The sequence below is a fragment of the Lissotriton vulgaris genome, chromosome 5 (genome assembly GCF_964263255.1).
Source record: "Lissotriton vulgaris chromosome 5, aLisVul1.2, whole genome shotgun sequence".
Taxonomy (NCBI): Eukaryota; Metazoa; Chordata; class Amphibia; order Caudata; family Salamandridae; genus Lissotriton; species Lissotriton vulgaris.
The window spans coordinates 1,043,680,187-1,043,701,423 of record NC_141693.1 but is presented as its reverse complement, the minus strand read 5'-3'; the positions used below and the strand labels follow the sequence as shown (position 1 = coordinate 1,043,701,423).

The following is a 21,237-nucleotide window of genomic DNA, read 5'->3' as shown; positions in this document are numbered from 1 at the left end:
CATATTTACGGGCCAATACTCGTAATCAACCATAGGAACCCGAAGGATCCACATCGGGTGTAGTAATAACAACACCATCTCGCTCTGCTGAAATAAATAAGTTTCTCTGATAATGATTCCCAAATTGTAACTAAATTCGAGAAAGAACGGAATAACCAAGCGCACAACAACAGTACTCATCTCCAAGCAGGAGTGCAAACGCGAGCGCCATTTTGTAACGGCTAAGGGTAATCCTACTAACCCGAGCTGACAAAGTATCCCAGTTATCATCAAAGTCAAAATTATCTACATAAAGGTAGAGTAACAGTCACAATAATCAAAACAGAGTATAGTGAAACAATCAATCTCATTACAGATGTTTTTAAACAGATTATGTACAACTCCCCAATCAGATCGCATAGACACCATTTACCCCATTGAATGGCTTGCTAAACGGTAACGTCCAATATATGAAACCAAGATCAGGGCAGATAGCCAAGAGGAAACAGTGGAGGGAGAAAAGAGGAATATAAAATTCAGTAAGCAAACTCAGGTACAGTGTAATATTCATAAACAAATCACAGATCATTTACATTAAGCACAGAAACAGCATTCACGGCAAGAAAGGAACTGAACAATTATCTGTCATCTCCTAGGAAGTATTCAAATTCATGATCTACATTCATCCCTAGCTTCACGGCTTTAAGTTTCATCAACCACATAACTTCTCTGCGCCGCAGAGCTAACTGTCTATTTCCACCCCTAGGTTCTCTCTTCACATGATCAATCCCATGGTAGGTGAACTCATGCTTTTCTTTATCTTGGTAGTTTCTGACCATATGTGAGGCTATAGGATAACGTGTATCCCCTGTCTTGAGAGCTCTAAAATGCTCCACTATCCTTTCCCTCAGTTTCCTGATAGTGCTCCCGACATAAATCTGCCCGCATGAGCAGGCAATAATGTAAACAACAAAAGTAGTATCACAATTGATGAAACAGTTGATATTGTACTCACCAGTATCATTTTAGTTGAAACTCTTAACTCTCGGTCTAGCCCATCTGCAAGAGCTACATCTCCCACACTTGTAAAAGCCAATTGATGTAGCAGTTAACCAATCAGGTTCCGTTTTACTCGTAGGGTAGCTTGGGCTAATACAATTAGACAGTGTACGTCCTTTCCTGAATGTCAATTCTGGTTTCTTTCCAATAACTGATGCAATATCTTGATCCATATTCAACAGATGCCAATGTCTATTCATGATACTATACAATTTAGCACTATCAGTACTATAATTGACAATCATTCTGATTCGTGTCTCTTTACTTGCATTATCATCAACTTTCTTACTGAGTGTATTGGCTCTCTTGAGTTTCCTTGCCCTTGATACCGCATCCTCAACAGTTTTTCTCTTGTAACCACGTTTAATGAACCTTGTAGACAGATCTGCGAGATTAGCTTCAAATTCAATATCCCTTGAGCAGTTACGCCTTGCCCTTACCATCTCACCATAGGGGATAGCTTTAATTTGACTGTAAGGATGACAACTAGTAGCATGTAACACTGAGTTACAGCTGGTAGGTTTTCTATACATTTTTGTACAAAGTTTTCCATCCTCAATAAAAAATTCAATATCTAGGAACATAATACTACGGGTATCATAGTGAGTAGTAAATTCCAAGTTAAACAAATTATCATTCAAATAATCAAAGAAGCCCTTCAATTCATCAATTGTGCCTGTCCAGATAAGCAGGCAATCGTCAATGTAACGCCCCCAATAGTGGATGTGTTGCATCCATTTGGTACCTGCTGGGCCCCAGATCCGCTCCGCCTCGAACCATCCCATAAAGAGGTTCGCAAAAGACTTCTTGTTTGGGGAAGTAGTTGCTGTCAAATTGGTGGCTGAACTTTTAGAACCCTTAGCAGATTGATTAGGCACTTTTTTAGAACCGGAAGATGTTTGGGGCTTTGTAATAGGGTCTACACAGCTAGGAGTTGGTAAGGACGCAGCAGCTTTTCCCCCCTTTGAGACAAGTGGTGCGTTGCTGCTCCTGGTTTGTCGGGTAAAGTTTTAGCCTTTGCGGTGGGATCTTTTGGTAGGTTGCTATTGATGTTATTCACCAGGGGCGCTTCTTTTGTTTTCCCTTGTATCTGTGTGGACACATTTCCACTTGCCTTATTAGTCCATTTAGTGTTGATTAAATATGTTAGTCTATCAATTTTGGACATTAAGGGCTTGATTTGAGCCGTTATTGTAGCTTCAAGATATGATTTTAGATCTGCTACCATATTTTCAACCCAACAAGGTATGCCTGATGCTGAATTTGGGGCTGGTGACACAAGATTATGATTCCTGGTGTTAGTTTTAGGTTTTTTCTTGGTCTTAGGTATATTCCTTGGTTCTGGCAATACAGGAATGCCTCCTTCCCCTGATCCTTGAGGACATTTATCTATGGTAGACTCTGGCCTTTCGAGTGTTAGGCAAGCTTCAAGGTCTGGAGTGGCCTCTAGGTCAACAAATGATGAATCAGACTCTAATTGAGACACTGATAAGTCTACTGAGTTTGGTACTGTGAGTGTACCAGCAACAGAGTGAGGTAAAGGAAGGGAACGATTAGTTAAAATTTGCTGGGCAGGTGAGCTTGCAGTTGTTAAAGGGCCCAAGGACGAGCGTTTAGCGTTCATAAGGTCCAAAGATACTCTTCGTTCCAGTAAAGAAATACTATGATCAATTGTCTCGTTAACCCGGGAGATAAATTGATCTATAGGCCCAGTGATTTGGGCTACGGCCATCGCTGATTTAGTTTTACTTCTGGTTCTTCCAGGCATGACAGACATATATGGAGTCTTATGAGGTGACTATATAGACAATAAGAAGAACCAAGAGAGGTAGCCCGGTCCGGTCTGTACCGGGCACTAACGGGCAACAACGGGCCCGCCCTTGGCCCGGGCTTCGCCCCGGGCTGCGACCCGCGCGCGTCCCGCGTTGCGCGGTAATGCACTCACTTAAATTCCTGTTAGATGAGAGGGGGCGTGGCACTGGGAGGGGGCGCGGCTTGCGCGGGAAGAGGACACAGCTGTTGGTGTTGCTTGCTGGTCCTCGCAGTCCCGGGGCCGCGCCTCTCACCTCCTCTGCGGCCTTGATGAAAGACTCCTCCTCACGCTGGGCACTGGATAAGCAGAAAAGGGCTGGAGAACAAATAAGCTACTCCTGTAGCTCCGGTCAGAGTTCGAAATGGCAAAACCTCTGTGCGAGCGGCACCCGCGAAGCGGGGGCCGCGAGAGGTAAAGCGCGCTGTTTGAGGGGGCGTGGCACTGGGAGGGGGCGCGGCTCTCGCGGGAAGAGGACACAGCTGTTGGTGTTGCTTGCTGGTCCTCGCAGTCCCGGGGCCGCGCCTCTCACCTCCTCTGCGGCCTCTATGAAAGACTCCTCCTCACGCTGGCCACTGGATAAGCAGAAAAGGGCTGGAGAACAAATAGGCTACTCCTGTAGCTCCGGTCAGAGTTCGAAATGGCAAAACCTCTGTGCGAGCGGCTCCCGCGAAGCGGGGGCGCGAGAGGTAAAGAGCGCTGTTTGAGGGGGCATGGCACTGGCAGGGGGCGCGGCTCGCGCGGGAAGAGGACACAGCTGTTGGTGTTGCTTGCTGGTCCTCGCAGTCCCGGGGCCGCGCCTCTCACCTCCTCTGCGGCCTCGACGAAAGACTCCTCCTCACGCTGGGCACTGGATAAGCAGAAAAGGGCTGGAGAACAAATAGGCTACTCCTGTAGCTCCGGTCAGAGTTCGAAATGGCAAAACCTCTGTGCGAGCGGCACCCGCGATACGGGGGCCGCGAGAGGTAAAGAGCGCTGTTTGAGGGGGCGTGGCACTGGGAGGGGGCGCGGCTCGCGCGGGAAGAGGACACAGCTGTTGGTGTTGCTTGCTGGCCCTCGCAGTCCCGGGGCCGCGCCTCTCACCTCCTCTGCGGCCTCGATGAAAGACTCCTCCTCACCCTGGGCACTGGATAAGCAGAAAAGGGCTGGAGAACAAATAGGCTACTCCTGTAGCTCCGGTCAGAGTTCGAAATGGCAAAACCTCTGTGCGAGCGGCACCAGATGTGCGATTGATACTAAAGAACAAGAAATAATAATCCATCTCTCATGTGATATAGAAATTGTGTTTGGTGCCAGCCAAGAAAAGGGTAAGATTTACACCTCTTTCCTTGGTACATAAAGCTCTTTATGATGGAAGACTAAGAAATGTTCTTTTGATACATCGTACATTACTAAATCACCTTCACAAATATTCGATTCCAGCAGCAGCTCAATCTCTGGATATTTTTAGAGCAGCGATGAAATGCAGTGGTGGTTGGTTCTGGAGGACCTGAACCTCAGGGGTATAATACATCCTGATCCTCAAAAGTCTTGACTGCAGGCGCCAGTAATCTGGGTTGGAGAGCGACTCCGGGACACTTTCATTGCTAGGGAGGTGGTTCCCAGCTAGTCTTTCAGGTCATTGAACTGGAGAGCGCTTCCTGCAGTTCACCTTGATGTTCTCCACTTCGATCAACAGCGAAACATATTTTTAAAGTTCCGAGAACATGGTGACTATGTCTCACATAAACAAGCAAGGCAGAACTCATTTTAAATCAATCCTTGAATGAGGAAGTCTTGTTGGATGTTTGGGCAAAGAAATATCTTCTGTCGATTTCAGCAGTTGATATTAAGGGTTTGGGCATTTCAATGGTGGGTCAACTGAATAGAGTCTTCACAACATCCCAGGATCGTTTTCCAAAATTATTTGTTTGTTGGTTTGCAAGAAATCTGATACACAATTCTTGGATCTATTGGTTTCCAAGAGCCCCACTCTTCTGAGACTCTGCTGTCACTTCCTAGAACGTAAAACAAGTGAAGTACATGCACTTTTATTGAAATGGCTGAGGAACTCGTATATGCATTTCCACTGTTCCATTTGATTCTAAAGTAACTTCTAAAGATTCAGTAGGAGAGAGTGAAGTGATGGTGTTGGTTCCTGCAATGTGGTTCATGGTTCCCACTTAGGTCCATAACAGTTCTACCCCCATCTCTTCTGAACCCTTGCAGTCTTTCTGTCAGACTCACTGATGTTAAAGTTTAAATGTACAGATGAAGGGGATTCCATCCATTTGGGTGAATCAAGTCATGGTTCTAGTCTACCTTTGACTTGAAGGTCACATTTCACACTTTGGGCTAGCTTTCACTAGTGTTGTTTGACACATGCATTTCCATGTCTCTTGCACTTTGTGATATTCTGCCGTTCTTATTGGATGGGTTTCACAAAAATCTGTCTCCTTCTCCTCCCAAATCACAATGGTTCATAATCGAGGCATTTCTTGAATTTGACAGTTCCTTTCAGGAAGGTTATGTTTTAGCGGCAAACTTGTATAGATTATTTTTATTTCTAAACCTTTATCTTGCCCTTTGGGTGCTCCTTAAGATCTGCTTCTTCACTCTTTTTCTTTTCAACCTTTATTTTCAGCTGAATTAAAATGTGTGTCCTGTATGTTGGTGTGTTTGCTGGTTATTACCTCAGCAGCAGTGCAGGTTGAATGATGTTTCTGTAGTTCTCCATTTCTAAGGCTATTGAATAAGGGAGGGATTTTGTAACCTTATTTTCTCTTCTTGCCTAAAGTCAATTCTTATTTTCGTGTTTCTAAAGTAACCATTCTCCTTTTTTTTCCTTTCCTTTACCTGCTTCTGATGAAGAAAGATTGTTACATTCTCTAGAAGTTAAACACGCATTGTCTATTTATCTTTGCAGATCCAGCAAATACAGAAAATCGGACTATAATTTGTGGGCTAGCTGATCAAGGTAAAAATGCATCAAAAATGACTATAGGCAGATGGATAAGATGAGAGTGGGTAGAGTTATGCCAACATGCCTGCATTAGGTCAAGAATGGGCAGGCATCATTCCAGTGACATACTTTGTCACAATTGACACAGTATGTGTAGGATGAGCCACCATTATACAACGGATAGTAAGAATGTTGTTAATGGTATGGACAAAAAGTCAAAGAAGTGGCTGGAATAGCAAGACATATTTAGATACTGCCCACAATATGGCAAGAATGTAAATTACTAACCCAGTGCTACCAGTATGCTGTGCATCGACTCCCATATGTCAAATGTTCCCACGATATGTCAAGCGTGGCACCAATAAGCCAGATCCTCCATTATGCCAGGAAAAGCCTCATTATTCCTTTAATGTGCCCTGTAGGTCATGAATGCGAGGCATTAGGCAGGTGATGCCCACAAATAAGTCAACTGCACCCAAAATATTGCTGCATGACACTGGTGTTCCAGGGCCAGCATTAGAGGGTAAGGTAATAGACTAAGGCTTATGCCAGGGTCACTATTTAGCTAAGGCATGCCTCCCGCCGACACAAAAAATATTTTACTCACTGACGTGTGTGTGCTCACACACATGGGCATGTATTCATATAAACCCATGTACACATGATGACACAAAGGCTCATCACTCCCTCTGCCACCCTGTTTTAACCTCTCATTGGTCTGTGGTAGCACAGCCCCTTTGTTCTACACCTGGTTTTGTTTACCTCCCAAGGCCTGGAAAGCTCAGCAACGGGAACAAGCATAAACTATCACGATTAACAGCTTCAACTTGCCCAGCCCAGGTCTGTGTCTTTATTGCTCACGACTGAGACTGGCAGCAAGGCTCAGCCAATCAACAATAGGGGGAATAGCTTTACCTGTGTGAGGATTAATGCTTAGACCATCCCACGCTTAGATCAATTATTTGAACATGCATACTGCATGTGGAAGGATTAGTGCTCAGCTACCCTCCAGCTATATGCAGTGGTGCATTTCAGAGGCAGACATTAACTAACCTGAGGACTTCACTTCAGACGCTCAGCTCATTTACTATTCAGCAAGAGTGGTAGCTGGAAATAAGGGAACACTAACACCACTCCCTACGGAGCTACTCTCCATCAATACAGACACTGAAAAAATAACAACTTACAGCATCATTCTTGGTCCCTTTAGCCACAATAAAAGGCCTCGTAAACGTGCCTATGTCAGAGGAGCAAATGAAAAATCATGTAACTTCTATGTGAAGATCCACAGAAGAATAGTTACTATTTTAGCTCAACTAGAGGCAAACTCTTGTATGGGCATTTATCTAGTATATTAGTGCAAACCTCAAGATGATTTTGACTATGGTGATACAGAAGAATAGAAAAGAAGTTCTAATAAAGCTCAGCTCCAGTAGTGGCTCATAATGGTGTGAATGTTGATGAAGTGATAGAACATTGGTTCCTACAATAATCATGATAAATTAAGGGATCAAAAGTGAAAGAGTCATATAAACCCGACCCCGCTAGAATCACATAACGGTGAGACACTGAAGCCTGCACTCTGATTGCGGCCATACACCTTTTTTTGTATTAATTTAATACCTGTCTGGGGCCTGTTAGCAATGCAGCCGGACAAGACATTCGCTACATCACCAAACCTTGGTACTCTGCCTATGAGTCATGAAACTGCTTTCATATTGCCATCTGTGCATCTGCATATTACTCTGATGAGTTCAAGTCACAATAAGTTACGTTTGCCCTTGAGAAACTACTAAGAACATTGATGAGATGAATGATGCTAATGTGCCATTACAGGGACGATAATCCAATGGGCTACACACTTGTATGAAGATTGATGAAGCGAATGTGTGAAAAGTACTTGACTATGATATTCATCATGTATTTGCAAATGGGAAGAAACTGGATGCTAAAGTTAAGACCTTTCGAAGGCTCACAACCGTGTGAAATTTAAACATGCTTTCTGGGTGTGACCACATACAGTATTCTTTCTGCATCCAGTGGGTGCACTGCAATTTCTTTAATGTTTGGTGACTCCCTGGAAGACATGTTTCACTGCACAAATGGTCAAACAATCCATTATTTGCAGGGTATTGGGTCATTAAGTCTACGGTTGAGACTGTCACGCTATTTCGAAATCCTGCCTGTCTGATGGGGCTCCTTCTTCACGACACTGCAGATATGCCGACAGGCACCATGTTTAAAGCACCCTCTCAGCAAAGTTTTGGTTTAGGAAAAACAAACTGGGGAATTTGTTTTCTCACATCACAAAGCAAATGGCTCTGATGACCAGAGAATTTATTTCCTCAGTGTGGTAGCCATTCGGCATTTTCACTGTCTGTTTCTGTCCAGCCTGGTATGATCCACATGGGCAGGCAAAATTGTTGATGGCCACTGTGACCTGTGAGACTGCTGATGGACCTCCCTCCAGGTGAGAGGTTTATATTGGCCGAGCAGGCAAAGCTTCCACTGTGTAAACCTGGTGTTTCCAGTTCTGGGTCAGCAGAATGCAGGCTCAGTAGTAGTCGAGTATACAAAAATTAATGGCGCATTGTTGTAAAATGACATTTCATCATTTCATTTCATTTCGTGACATTGCATGTATACTTTACATTGCATGTACACTTTTGAATACTGTGTACTTACATTGTGTTCTTTCTTGTTCTGGAATGGAATGGCTGGATGTCTAGGGGTCTCGGAGTTACAGGTTTGGGTGTTGCTGCCTCCATCTTGGTTGTGCAGGACGTGTTTTCGGTCGTGGGCCCTTTTGTATGTCATTAAATACAAATTTGAAATTCCATCTCGAACCTGATTACTACATGCATCATAACAGAGGTTTTACTGCTTGTTTTTGTGTCAGTCCAATGTGTAATATTAATTAAGTCATTAAATAGAACTACAAATATAATGCATGGAATTTCGATAACTTATGGTCTTTGATCCTTAGTATGGAATGATTACCCTTTTGGAGCCATCCAAGTTAGGTCTTTTTTTAATCCTCCGCTCTCTGAATGTGCCATGTGTTTCCACTGGTTGCTATGGCAGCCCAGCTCGTAACTGGCATGTATTAGATGAAGCATCTGTGGAATATGTGAGACCGAGTGACTCACCGCTACAGCCATGTATACTGCATTTAAAGGAACCAATTCAAAGCTGAGTTTAGCTCTGAGTATTGGGTCAGGAATAAGAACCCTGTGGCAATGTTTTCGTGTAAACGTTTATTATTGTTTGGGTTGGAATAGCTGTAGAACATTGTACTCAGCGGTGGCTCACTCTGCATGAATTTTAGTAACATGAGTTCTGGAAATTCTGATTCAGAAATTATGAAACTTTTTAGAACTGGGGAAAAAAGCTGAATATAAAGTATACAGGAAAACGCCCTAGCAAAAAATATCTGTAGCTAGTAAAGAGTTGTCTTAAGACTCCGTGGCATCAAGGACATTTCTATCCAAGTCGTTTTTAGCGACCAACGCATCTCATGCTAGGAGCAGTACTTTTGATTTTCCAGTTATAAACATGGGCTTATAAGTCCCAGAATACAAATACATAACGCCTGGACTGAATAATGGAGCTGACTGAGTGCCTGTACGTGTAGGCATCTTTCATAGGTGCTTTCAAGTTATCTGCGTTGATTTGCAAGTGAAACATTACCACCCCAAGTTCTGTGTGTTCATGTAGGCGCAAGGGCTTGGGAGGGTAAGGGGGGGGCAAGCCACGCCGACACTGGCACTTTGCCTTACAAAACTAAAACCTCTCTATACATCAAAGTACTTGACCCCCTTTGTCTCCCTCCACCCCTCGATCCCCACATCATAAACTCCCACCCTGCAACAATAAAAAACCTTACTTTCAATCACAATAATATTATACAATCTTGCAATATAGCGTTTATAAATCCTAACCTCCCATGACCTAAAATCCTACCTGCCTTTATGCAACTGTAACTAACGAACCTTTAATGTAAACTTCCTGCCTATTTAACCTTTCCCTGCTCCTGTTCACAAACTCTCCAAACTTAACAATAAACTACAAAACTCCAGCCAAACTTGGCCAACTTTCAAATAACCCCGCAGGCACCTGTTCCAAGCGACTGATCTACAATATCTCAAACCCCTATGAACCTGTTCCAATAAAACGCACAACCGAAAAAACCCTGCCCTAACTGCCTCTCACAAATTCTCCCAAGAACAGGGAGGGAGGGCGGGGACAACAATTCCTCAACTACCGTTCTCCCAGCCACCAGGTCACCAAACCTAAAATGGTGGTTGGGAAAGAGCGGGGGACCCCTAAGTAGCTTGGGCTACTAATACAAAATTGGGATACTTTTGGGCTAGTCTCAAAGCAGCCCAAACGGCCTCAATATGGCCGCACCCTGCTGGCCCAACCCCCTCCCAATCTGCCCGGGGGGCAGACCTCACAGGCTCGGCTGCCCCCAAACCCCCATTGGGAAGCAAAGGGGGGGGGGGGCAAGCCACTCCGACAACCATTTTGTGTGTGGAAAAGGCCGCTTTATTGAAACAGGTGCATATCACAACTTTATTAACACTGGCACTAAACTAAAACCTCTCTATACATCAAAACACCTGACCCCCTTTGCCTCCCCCACCCCTACGATCCCTACATCATAAACCCCCACCCTCCAGCAATACAAAACATTACTTTCAATAACAATAATATTATACAATCTTACAATATAGCATTTATAAATCCTAACCTCCCATGACCTAAAATCCTACCTGCCTTTATGCAACTGTAACTAACAAACTTTTAACGTAAACTTCCTGCCTATTTAACCTTTCCCTGCTCCTGTTCACAAACTCCCCTAACTTAACAATAAACTACAAAACTCCAGCCAAACTTGGCCAACTTTCAAATAACCCCGCAAGCACCTGTTCCAAGCGACTGATCTACAATATCTCAAACCCCTATGAACCTGTTCCAATAAAACGCACAACCGAAAAAACCCTGCCCTAACTGCCTCTCACAAATTCTCCCAAGAACAGGGAGGGAGGGTGAGCACAACAATTCCTCAACTACCCTGCTCCCAGCCACCAGGTCACCAAACCTAAAATGGTGGTTGGCAAAGAGCGGGGGACCCCTAAGTAGCTTGGGCTACTAATACAAAATTGGGATACTTTTGGGCTAGTCCCAAAGCAGCCCAAACGGCCTCAAAATGGCCGCACCCTGCCGGCCCAACCCCCTCCCAATCTGCCCGGGGGGCAGACCTCACGGGCTCGGCTGCCCCCCAAACCGCCCTTGGGAAGGAAAGGGGGGGGCAAGCCACTCCGACAACCATTTTGTGTGTGGAAAAGGCCGCTTTATTGAAACAGGTGTATATCACAACTTTATTAACACTGGCACTTTGCCTTTCAAAACTAAAACCTCTCTATACATCAAAATACCTGACCCCCTTTGTCTCCCCCACCCCTACGATCCCCACATCATAAACCCCCACCCTCCAGCAATACAAAACATTACTTTCAATAACAATAATATTATACAATCTTACAATATAGCATTTATAAATCCTAACCTCCCATGACCTAAAATCCTACCTGCCTTTATGCAATTGTAACTAACACACCTTTAATGTAAACTTCCTGCCTATTTAAACTTTCCCTGCTCCTGTTCACAAACTCCCCAAACTTAACAATAAACTACAAAACTCCAGCCAAACTTGGCCAGCTTTCAAATAACCCTGCCACCCAGGAAAAAGCGGAGGAGTAGGTGGAAATGCCACCTCCCCCATTTTCCTGCACCCGCCTCCTAGCCCTGACTCCCTGTCCCCTAACCCCCCTACCTCATGACCCTAGCCTCCTAAACCCCTTCTAGAAAACTGACCTCTTCAACCCCTACGCACGCCCAGCATCCGGGCCAGGACTTCCCTCAATTCCAATAAATACAAGTCCATGCCCATCCTCGACAAATGGACCCCATCCCCCCCCAAAAAACTCTGGCGTGTCATACCTGATGTCTTTATGCCAAATCCTGGCAAAACATAAGTGGCGTCAAAACGATTACCTTCCTCCGGGCCATGTCCACGGCCCCCGGGTTCACGGCGCCCATCCAAACCCTACGCGGAACAAACTCCGTCCACACTACTGCGCACCATGACCACCGTCGCTTGATCTCCTCCAAGTCACGCTTCATGCACCTCACCAGTGCAAGGCTCGTCTCCTGAACCATATCATTCTCGCCTAAGTGGACGACCAGGACATCGGGGCACCTACCAGCAACCAACATCCTATTTAACACTTGCAAATGGTCCCTCCAGAGCATTCCCCCTTTTTCTTTCCAACAGACACTGAACAGATCTTTATTAAATCTGAGGTTCTCCCCGAAATAGCTGGAGCGGGCCTGAACCTGTGCCCACTTCACAAACGAATGGCCCACCATCCAAATGGACAGTTCCCTGGCGAGGGGACCCATCACCGAACCTGAAACGAGAAACATGACTAAACACAGGGAAAAACACAGAACCTCGCTACAATGGGCCGGGGGTGCTGCACACATAACGCTGATAACAGTCTGATGACCATCTGCTCAATCTCATAATGTCCTCTTTCCCCCAACCTCAATTGTGCACCTCTGAGGCTGCTCCAATCCTAAAGGAATGGGTCTCAAAGCATTTCCTGTCCAAACCCAAACAGGTCAAGGCCTTCCTTAACATAGCCAAGAGCTGCGATCCCGTCGCTGCCCACCCATCCGCATGTCTGAACACTAGCCCCACGTGTCTGAAGCCAAAGACCTCCATTTCACCCCCCACCTATAAGGGCTGGTCAAACCAGAATCGGACGCTTGTAGAGAAACCCAGCTACCCCCTCCCCGCTGATCCGTGTTCGACTTCCTCAGCGACAGGCAGACCCTGCCACCTCTGAGGTAAACCTCGTTCCACAACAATCCCTCTCCCCATTTCGAACCCAACAATTCCGAGACCCGAAAGCCCCCCACGAACATCCACAACATTAATGTGGAGAACAGGCAAAGTTCAGAGTCGCCCCTGCATACCCCCGGTAACACCAGCAACACTAGCTCCAGGAGGTCCCACGACAGTGGGTTCCTGATCCGAGTCAACCGCCCACACTCTCGGGCCCACCCTTCCAACATGCGCGAACCAAGTTCCCTGCAGAGGGCGCATAGCCCTACAGGAGCTTTCACATGATGGCAATCCCTGCTAATTTACCCGCTATTGTCACCCTCCTGAGCCCCTTCTCAAACAAAGACAAGATAAACCGTATTACATCTTCCTGCCGACCCTCCTGTGAATCCCGCCGCCTAGCACCTGAACCTAAAAACTCCTCCCAGGCCGCAGCGTAGGCCACCTTTGTCAAGGAACCTAGAACCAGCTGCAACATCCTGTGTGGCCTACGTACCACAAATGCAGCGGCATGCTGGTTGGGGTCTCGTCCGCATCCTTGGCTAGCCCACGGAATCTCCCCCACTGTGAAAGAGAAAAAGCATCGGCTATGTCATTGTCCACCCCTGGCACATGCACTGCGTGAAAAGTAATATCATGCCTCAAACAGCCCAGCACAAACACTTGTTGCAGCTTCAACACTTGCGCATCCCTCGCAGACTGCCTACTCACAACTTCTACTACCACCACGTCACCCATCTGTGGGCCAGCAATCCCCCCCACAATGATATCGCCACCACCAGCGGGACAAATTCCAGAAAAGCTATGCTACATCCTCCCCTGCCCACCCAGGGGGCCACTGCTCTGCGCACTATTTCCCTTGCCAATACAGCACAAATCCTTCACTACCTGCTTCGTCGGAAAAGATCTGTGCATCCCAGTCCATGTCGTCATCCCTCCTCATTGGAACTCCATCGAAGTTCTGCAAAAAGAACTGCCACATCCTCAAGTCCTCCCTCACCCCTGCTGACAGTCATACGTGATGATGCGGCAGCTTTCGTCCCGCTAGTGTTCTGCCCAGTCTCCTACAAAACGTCCTCTCCACTAGCACAACCCTACATGCAAAGTTCAGGTGACTCAACAGCACCTAGATTTCCGTCACTGTGACTTTGTGTCGTGCCAACATAACCACCAGCAGCCCTAACATTTGCTGTTTCTTGTCTAGAGGAAGGCGTGCCTCCATCGCCTCCGAGTCCAATTCAATTCCTAGAAATGACATTGCTGTTCAGGGCCCCAGCGTTTTTTCTGGTGCCAGCGGTACGCCCAATTCCCCCCTGATCTCTTGGAACTTGTCCAGCGCATCCTGCCAGTCCATGGAACCTGGGGTGCCCACAAAGAAAAAGTAATCCAGGTAGTACGTTACACCTTGGTGACCCGTCCGTTCCGTGAACAACCATTGCAGGAACGTACTAAAACTTTCAAAAAGTGTGCAGGGCATGGAGCAGCCCATCGGCAGTGCTCTGTCCACGTACCAGCAGCCGTCAAACTGTATCCCCAGCAGGTCCCAATTTTCTGGGTGGACTGGAAGCAGCTGAAAAGCCGACTTAATGGCGCACTTTGCCATCATCGCGTTGCGCCCGCGGCCACCACTGTGCCGTGGCTGCGTCAACTGATGAATATGACACGGAGGTCTCTCTTTCATCAATAAAGTCATTCACAGAGCCACCTTCGGGCCACGACAAATGCTGAATTAGGCGAAACTGCCCCGTCTCCTTTTTTGGCACCACGCCAATGGGTGACACTATCAAATTGTCCATAGGCCAATCCTCAAATGGTCCGACCATGCGGCCCTCACTAACTTCTTTGTTCAATTTATCCCGCACCACCTCGGGGTGCTCCTTTGCCGACTTCAGATTGTCAGATCAACGTCTCGTCCTTGGTCTGTCGTACCCCAGCCTAAATTCCTCTACAAGTCCCGCCCGCACACGTTCTGCAGCTCCAGCATCTGGATACCCCTGCAGAGCTGCGACCTACCGGTCCCTCTTAACCGGATTACGAGCCCTAGGGCCCAGGGCCATTATCCCCTCTCCCATCCGTGGGCTGTTGCTGGTTCCCAGCCCTAAACCCCCTGTCTGTCCCTGCTGCTGCCCCTGCTGCTGACTTTGACCTTCCCAGCATTTAACCAGGGCATGCCCACTCTTCCCGCAGTCCGAGCATTCATGCCGGAACGTGCAATATTCCTGTGTGCTCAACCCTTTATTATAATCCCAACAGGTCCCTTCGGCTCCTGACTGTGCTCTCCCCGCGTCCCCCCCTTGGGTGGGGCGGCCCTGAAAGGGCTGGTAAACTATGGGCAGCCCGCTGGCCGTAAAAATAGATTTCCCGGACCCTGCCAACCCTACTGTATGCTGCCACAGGTCCGTGTCCAGCTCGCCCCATTTCGCCTCAGGGTCCCACGCCATGCGGGCCCGAAACTCCTCGGCATATTGAGCCCAGGCAAATCTACCCCCAGTGATCTGGACCATTCTGATAACGTCCATGTACTTGAACATGGCCACTGACCGCTCCGGGACTTCTCGCAATATACTCTGGCGTAAATAAGAAACGCTGCCGTCCAGTTCTCTATGGTCAGAGGCACCTTCGGTCTTTTCTGTAGCTCATATTTCTCCACTTTCGACCCTTCTTTCGCCCTAACTTCCCTATGCAAGAGCTTCAGTATCTCCACGTACTCTCCCTTCCATATCCGCTCCTTAGTAACCAACATCAAATGAGCCCCCAAAGGCTTTGTGACGCCCATATATGGTAACCTTTTACTCTTCAACTCTTTACTTTCGAATTTGGACTCCCCAGCCTCCGCCTTTTTAGGCATGTCCCCTCCGGACCCTGTCTCCTCATAGCCCCCTGGCCCCTTACCAGGGTCATCTCCTGCCGCTGCGGGCCCCTTTCCGGTGCCATCCTGCACTTCTGACACCTTACCCGCGTCCCCCAAAGCCCCTGAACCGTGTCATTAGTTCCTACCCCCATGTCAGTCAACAGACATACCTTTGAGCAACCTACCCCCCATGTCCTCCGCCCCTCCCCCCACCCCCACCGATACCATCAAAGTGGCCGCCCTGGCTGCGCGTTTACCTGGATTCAAAGAAGTCACTCGACGCTCTCTTGACCTTCCTTCCGGGGGGGCCGACTTTTCCTCCCTGTGTGATGTCCGACCTGTGGGCTCCGCCTGGCGCCGTGACACCTGTAACACACTATGCACAACGTTACTCGCCCCCCCTCTCCCTCACCTTCCCTCAATCCCCCTTCCTCCAAACTGTTATCATCATATCCTACGCCATCATCTTTAGACCATCCAGCATATGCTAAACCACAATCTCTAGAACACTGAGCCCTCACGGCCGGCGTTGCCGACTGCACCCTCTTTCCAGTATTAACATCAACAAAATCAACTTTCACGTCGCTCCTCATCCGGCTGTGGTCCCCAGGCCATGGTGGCCCGGTGGGTGTTGGGGCCGACGAGCCCACATTGGGCCTACTTCTGCTGGCCTCGACGGGATCCCCCGCCGGTACCGGGCACGCTGCCCGAGGCTCAACCCTCCCTTCACCTTGGCGCCAGTGGGCCGTTCCCAGCCATGCCAAGTCTGGTGCCCTGCGAAGCTCTGCCTCCTGAAAAACAAATGGAAGGTCTGGTGTGCTGGGCCCCACTATCTTCCCTCTACCTGCCCCACTCCACCTCACCCCTGCCCCCAAAGTACTAGCTGCCCAGGCCCTACCACCACGCTTAGGTCAACCCCATCCCCTCCGTCCTCCCCGTCCCCCTCCTCCCCACTCCACATCAACCCTCCCGTCCCAGCCCACCCCGCGTCCGATGAGCCCTCGCCCTCTCCCCAACCCCCTTTGTCCGCCTCACCCCCTCTCCTCACCAACATTCCCCTCCCCCCACGCCCCAGGGAAGGATAAGCCTCTGCCCCCCAGGCCCCCATCTGCCCATCCACACCTTGTGCGTCCTTGACCCCCTCTGCCAAAGACTCAAACACATCTAAACCCTCCCAGTCCCTCTCACTGCCGTCTGAGTCCAGCAGCAGCAGGGTCATGCCCCTAACCTCCGCCTGCCAGTCCCCACTCCCCTTAGCCCTGTCCAGCTCACTTGCACCACCCCCCTCCTGGACCCCACTGAGATCCCTCCCACCCCATGCCCCCTGCCCTCCCCCCTTGAGCTCCCTCACTCCACCCTATATCCGCCTGCTTGGGCCCCAGGACCACAGCCCCAGAGCCCACACCACTCCCAGCCATCAGGCCCCCTCCACCTCCCCAAAACAGGCCTTCCGTGTGGTGGACTCCGTGCTCCCTGCCGCAGGGGCTGCTCTTTTTCCTCGCGGGTGGCCCTTGACATCCTGCGCCATGATCGGGGGTGGGCTTGCCCCTCTCCCCTTCTCAGAATCAACTCGCTCCCTGGAGGCCCCGCCGATACGGCCCTGGACTCCGCCTTCTCCCCAGCGCTCCTCACCCCGCCCTCCACATACCGGCGGCCGCTCCGGTAGGAAGGGTATCTCTGACTTTCCCGGTGGGGAGACGCAAGGAGCGCTCCCCCGCCCACCCCCACGCCTCCCCCTCACCCTTCCCTGCACCTCCCCCTCACCCTCCCCTGCACCCACAGGCCCCGACAATGGCCTCACCATGGCCGTGCTCCCGGCATCAGCGAGGCCCTGGGCCCTCACCTGTTTCTTCCGCGTTTTGCGGGGGCGAGCAGGCCACCACGACCCACCCGAGGGGGCCGATATCAGCATATCCATACGGCCAGCCTCGCTGAGAAGGCGAATGGCCTCAAGCACCCTATAGTCCTCTGCAGACATGACAGCTTTAAAGAGAAACTAAGTAAAACCTTACTCTAAATGCCACTGCAAACGCCAACCACCCCAGGCCTGGCAAAAATTTGTCAACTGCCGCGCTCCCAGCCACCAGGTCACCAAACCTAAAATCGTGGCTGTGAAAGCCCCGGGGACCCCTAAGTAGCTTGGCCTACTAATACAAAATTGGGCTACTTTTGGGGTAGTCCCAAAGCAGCCCAAACGGCCTCAAAATGGCCGCGCCCTGCTGGCCCCACCCCCTCCCAATCTGCCCGGGGGCAGACCTTGCGGGCTCAGCTGCCTCCCAAACCCCCCTTTTCAAAGCTGGGAAATAAAAAGTTGCAGGGCAGGGGGCGGATATCTATCCCTAAATAAGGGAAGGGGCTAAAATGTTACCTTTTTTTAGAGGGGAAAGTGGGGTTGCCTGAAAATGTTTTTTCCATTTTTAATAGACTGTGACTGTTAAGAGGGAGATGGTGGAATTGTTTCACCTACATGTCAGCTCTGTACAACATGCCATAGTAATTAGCACATTGCCTTTTTCTGTGCCTTGAGAAGGTTGAACCACAGGGCCTGGCATGCAGCTAGACCATACACCCACCCAGCAACAGTGCTTGGTCGCAGGACTTGCGCCCACTATGGGAAACTCTGCAGGGGCCCAAGAGTTTATATAGATAAAAACGCTTTTTAAAATGGTAGATTTGAATGCGCAGGAGATCATTAGGAACCCATCCACAAACAGGCTTGTGGTGTCTAGGTTAACATGGCCATTGCACTTAGGTGGCAGGATACCACAGGTTCTAGAATGGAATGTGGAGAGGAGCGAGGGTGGCAGTTGGAGGAGGACTGGAGGAGAGGGACGCCGTCCTCCATGCTCTAATTAAGATACTACTTACCTTAAGTCAAGTAGTCATCACTACAAGGCTCCAACATTCATCGCTCCTTCAGCCAGACTGAATCCTAATATTCTCATCACTAGGCAACAGATTATGCGTCCAGAATGCCACACCACCCCCCCCCAAAAAATATAAAACATTACCCAAAACAGACTTAGAAAATATGTACAACAAAATGACAGTATAAAACTATTACACCTTCAAAATGTCCCTGAATACCGAAAACAATAAATTAGATATAGTAATTTAAATATAACGTTCTTTTCCTCACATGCTGACCCCTTATCACACTCACACTGAGAACCTGGAATCTGCACACTCAAATCGGGGCGCGCAGGGTGATACTTGGCCGATCTGTCTAGATTCCAGATCCTATGAACACTTGTCTTGAACACCTTAATCACCCTCAAGGGTTGACTGACTTGGAAACTAGGCGTGATTGTCCGCCATTGGGAGCCTCGCGCTCCACACGGCAGGAGCCGCGTACAACCATAACCATGGCTCATTACCAAAACGTGCTTCGGCGCATGCTGGAGGGACCACCAAAGAAACAGAATCACTACAGATGTGTATAGTAGTGACTTATTCACTTCTATTTAGAATTGTATTTGTTTAGGATATTCATAACATTGTACTATGATATTACAACTATAGTGTGAAAACTCTTCTGGTATAAACATTACTCAAAGATCTCGAGACTATATCATTCTACAAACAGACTCTACATTGGAGGTATTTCTAGTATTATGTCTAAGGGACAGTCCTTTTAGATCGCCTTATGTCGTGTTTTTAGTGTGTGCAAACTGTGTGCGGTATGAATGCGGTATGTATGAAAGTGTGGGATCAGACATATCAATATATCCCTTATATCTTGGTGTTGTTCTTTCTGTTTCTGCATCTCCCTCCTTCTACTTTTGATCCATAGAACACTGTGCCCTGGGGATAATCTCTCTTTTTTTCGTAAATATATGACCCTAGGGGACTTGGAGTATAATCCCGCTAAAAAACCCTTACGCTCCCATTGTTTATTACGTAATTTGTTTTTACTGCATGCATTCCTATTCAACTCTGGTACGAGTATCCTTGAGGGCAGAGTGTCAAGTCGGTGCATGTAGGCAGCAGTGCTCCATGTTTTGAGTCCACACCTTTTACAAATCATTTTATTGAGTGACTGACGGCCCCATGTACTAAGCCTTACTTCAGTTCATGCACAAGCCAAGCCATGAAAAGGTTTGGCATGTATATCATACAGCATAATGTAAACATGGTAGACTCTTCTGTATTCCAAAAATGTGTATTTCTGTAACACGCAGAAGTGCTTCACTGTATTATATCAGTACATGGACCGACATTTATTAAAAGTGATAGTTTTCGAACATGAACTTAAAAAATGTTAATGGCGAGGGGGAGGAGCCAAACTCGACAACGAGATAGCCGCACGTTAGCTCGGCTCCGCCGCCCTACCTGCCTGAAATCTCTTATCCTGTCGACTATCCTGCCCAAAACGGACAACAACTTGTATGCAGTGCTTTGCAGTAACTTACCTTCCATCCCGGTGGGTCCGGTGTTCGGTGGATCCACAGCGGGGCCCTCCCGGACAGTGCGGCCTTCCCGGGGCTGAGACCGGGGCCTCGCCCTCAGCGAGTTGCCGGTGAGACGGTGTCGGCGGCGGCCTCGGGTGGAGGTCTGGGGCCGGCCGGAAGCTGCCGAAGTGCGAAGAGCCCGGAGGCACATGAACGCGCCTGGGACACTCGTCCGGTGCTCCAGAGGTGGTGTGCGGCAAGTCGTGGGGTGGGGACGCCGTGTCTGGTGGCTCCCCCCGTTGTTGCCGTCCGGCCGTACCGGGTTCCTTCACTTGGTGGCGAAGAAGGACTTTGTTGGAGCGGTGTCACCGGCGGGTCCCCCTCCCCTGTAGACATTATTTCAGTGCTGTGGGTCCAGTTTGTGCGCTTGAAGGGGGTCCCGCCGGGGTTCTGCAGTTGAGTTCACCCTTGGAGACGAATCCGGAGAGACGGCGTAATTGCTGCAAAATGGCGGCTGCCGCCATCTTCTGTGTATGGTCCCGGGACGCCGAGTTCTTGCCCTTGCACTCCTCCTGGGCCTATACTGGTGAGCTCAAACCCACGCTGGGCGAAGTCCTGCAAGCTTTGAGGTCCTGGAGGTCGACCTTGGTCCGGGATTCCTGCGTGCGGGGAGAAGTAATGGCCGCCATTCCTCCCAGGCCAGCGCTTGAGGACGCGGATGGGTCCGGTGCAGTCGTTGATTGTTCCCCGCTTCCTGGCTGGGGTGGCGATGGTCCTACCCATGAACGGGTGGAACCGCTGGAGTCCATTGACATTGGTATGTACGGCTGTTGTGAACAGTATCTGCATTGCCCGCGTGAGAGGGGGTCCCATTGGCTGTTTCCGTTGATACTCCAGCAATTTTTCCATGGCCTTTCTTCATTGTCATGTCCTGTGCCCACTGGATCGACGTACTTAGCTACGATGGCCAAGAAGGGACTAGGATGAACCCAGTTCATTTCGGAGGACTACTGATTGGTATATGGAGTTACGGACTGCCTTACATTGTGATACTTTTTTGATTCCTTCGTATTTACGTGTGGCCGAACACTTGCCAGTTTCGTTTTGGGTATTGCTCATAGCGTAAGTGGGCGGGGGGCCGGGGCCGTACCATTTGCTTCTGGTTCCTCTCCCCAGGCTCTTTCTTCTTTCTCCCTTCTTTTCCGTTTCTCTATATTCTCTTTTCTATATTTCGTGTTCACCATTAGGGCGACAGGCACGCTGCTGGGGGGGGGTAGGCCGTAGCCTTCT

At 48.8% G+C, this 21,237-nt stretch overlaps 1 protein-coding gene across 2 annotated transcripts in view; it reads left to right on the top strand.

Annotated features, from left to right (window-relative positions):
- The window catches only part of SFXN3 (sideroflexin 3), a 183,354-nt gene that overhangs the window by 29,185 nt on the left and 132,932 nt on the right, over positions 1 to 21,237 (top strand). For both annotated transcript variants that reach the window (XM_086922673.1, XM_086922675.1), the window contains exon 2: positions 5,754 to 5,804. The gene's annotated coding sequence lies outside the window, so the exon portion shown is untranslated. The remainder of the gene's footprint in view (positions 1 to 5,753; positions 5,805 to 21,237) is intronic.